This window comes from Echinops telfairi, unplaced genomic scaffold (genome assembly GCF_000313985.2).
Source record: "Echinops telfairi isolate 266 unplaced genomic scaffold, ASM31398v2 ScPeMD7_25;HRSCAF=90, whole genome shotgun sequence".
Classification (NCBI taxonomy): domain Eukaryota; kingdom Metazoa; phylum Chordata; class Mammalia; order Afrosoricida; family Tenrecidae; genus Echinops; species Echinops telfairi.
This window is the reverse complement of record NW_022103922.1, coordinates 31,883,083-31,885,511: the sequence shown is the minus strand read 5'-3', so window position 1 is coordinate 31,885,511 and position 2,429 is coordinate 31,883,083. Positions and strand designations below refer to the sequence as shown.

Here is a 2,429-nt window from a genome sequence, read left to right as displayed (position 1 = left end):
GACTCCATTCTCTGCTCCTCCTTCAGCAGGGGCGATGATCCCGCCTCCCCCCAGTCTCCCGGGCCCTCCTTGCCCTGGTATAATGCCGGCACCCCACATGGGGGGACCACCCATGATGCCAAGATGGGCCCTCCTCCTCCTGGAATGATGCCAGTGGGACCCTCTCCTGGAATGAGGCTACCCATGGGGGGCCACATGCCAATGATGCCTGGGCCCCCAATGATGCGGCCCCCAGCCCGTCCTATGATGGTGCCCACTCGGCCAGGAAGGACTCGACCAGACAGATAACGGCAGAGCACAGCCTCTTTGTATCGCTTTTCTCTTCCTCGTACCCCTTCACCTGGAGAGCTGGTGCTGCGACTCTGGATGTTTTCTAACAGCACAACATGGAAGACCTGCTCCTCCTTTCTCTCAAAAAGCAGAACAAAACGATTTTTGTTTGTGACACGTGAAAATAAAATTAACTTTTAGTTAAACAAACAAAAAAATAATTCCAAATTTCTTTTGGAAGAAATTGTAAAAATACCTATCACTTACAGTATCACCAACCAGGTAAAACCATTGTTGACATTTTGAAATACAGCCTGCTTTTTATTCATTAACTGCCTTTTTCTGACACATAATCTTCATTGACAAGAAATGAGATAGCAGGATGGATAGATAAATGGTTAGGCAAGCAGACCCATCCTTCACTTCTTGCTATGGTTATGTTCCAAAAGGCCAGGTCACATTATTCGAAAGTAGTGTTCTAAAAAAATGTTGTTATGCGAAAATGGAGGATGACCATTTATAACATGGTCAATGATTGTCACTTAGCTATGAAAGTATATCATTGGATAACTATTAAATTTTGTCATTAACAATTGCCAAAACCACAGAAACAAGGCCCAAGCAAGTTGACACATAACCATAACCATCACAGCTAACATGACTTAATTAATAATGGTCAGCTATATGTGTGGACACAGTTTTTTTTTACTTTAAAAAAAAATTCTTTAAACATTTTAATGCATTTGCAAATTTTTATAATGAAACGTTTGGAGGGGATTAGATCACACTACACACCTATCTACCCCTGTCACTTTGATACTTATCTTCCAAGTAGCTTTATGGTATCTACAGGATGAAATATAACCCCCTCGAAGAGCATACAGTGCTGCTCACTTCTCCAACTTCATCTCTTGTGCATGCTCAGCTTAATGAACTGCGCGTATGAGATAATTTATTGTGCCAGCCTGGCCGATAAACACAAGTGGGATTAACTGAAGGGCGGAGAGATAAATGGCTTGCTGAGCTTCGCCTTTCTTGTTTCTCGCTCTTTGATCTTTGGACCAGTGTGCGGCTGCCTTGCTTGTTCTGTGCCTCAACTTACAGGTTACACTACCTGTGGGACGCCTAGCCTGTGAACTGTGTCGCTGTAAGTTAAGGTCCCTTTAAGACATCGCTGGAGCTGGGGACGGGCCATGGGTGACCTGGCTGGCGGTTGGTGACCTGCCTTGTGATTGGCTGCTGTGCTGACATAGCCTAGCTCGCTCTCTATATAGAGGAAGACCTGGCAGTAGACTCGACTTGAAGGACTGCTAGTGTCTCACAACTCTCTCTCACGGGAGTGAGTTGCACTGAGCTATTTGTACTTCATAATTTAACTTCATTTCTCATATTATATATCTATTTGTATATAATTTAACTGTTCATTTCTTGTGTTATATATCTAATTATCTTTATAAGTAAATATATTCAATTATCAGCAATTTGGTTTTATCTCTCTAGAGAACCCTGTCTAACACAGCGTAGTTCTCCAAATGTGCTCTCTTTGGTTTTGTTTGGAGTTTCAGATACACATGGTAAGCCCTCTTCTTTGAGTTGCCTAATAACCTCATGATGCAAACAAGGATTTATTTCACCCATGGTAAACAATTTTTACTGTGAAGCATTTGGAAGATTTATAATGGGGGAAGGGCAACTTCTGGTCTCAGACCACAGTGGCAAACAACTTTACTGGAAAAGGAATTAATTGGAGGGGTAACATAACTTTCGGATTCAAGGCCCGCAGGTCTAAATAGGTAAGAAAACTCCCCCTTATCTGGACATCTTGAGTTCTTCCTTCCCTCATTGCAGCTAATCCTGGAATCTTGCTAGAATGTCCTTTCTGTCTTACCCTCTATTACTGCCTTGCTCTCCCAAGATCAGCTTTTCTTTGTCATCATTCTAACAGTTTCTAACCTCAGATCATTTTTGACATTTGAGTCAAACTAGTAGGGGTTTCAGTTGAGGAACAGGCAGAATTTTTAAATAACTTTACCCCAATTTTTTGTTCTTTTAAATTTAAAAGAAGCCTATTCTCATTAGAAATTTTAGAAAATACTGAAGAGTTAATGTTCGACAATATTGTGAACATTTCCCCTGTCATTAAATATCTCTGTATCCGC

At 41.7% G+C, this 2,429-nt stretch overlaps 1 protein-coding gene and 1 pseudogene across 1 annotated transcript in view; both read left to right on the top strand.

The window, feature by feature from the left end:
- Positions 1–1,267, top strand: part of LOC123521573 — a 1,701-nt pseudogene extending 434 nt beyond the window's left edge.
- DCAF12 (DDB1 and CUL4 associated factor 12) overlaps positions 1–2,429 on the top strand; it is a 32,466-nt gene that overhangs the window by 18,633 nt on the left and 11,404 nt on the right. The window lies entirely within an intron of this gene.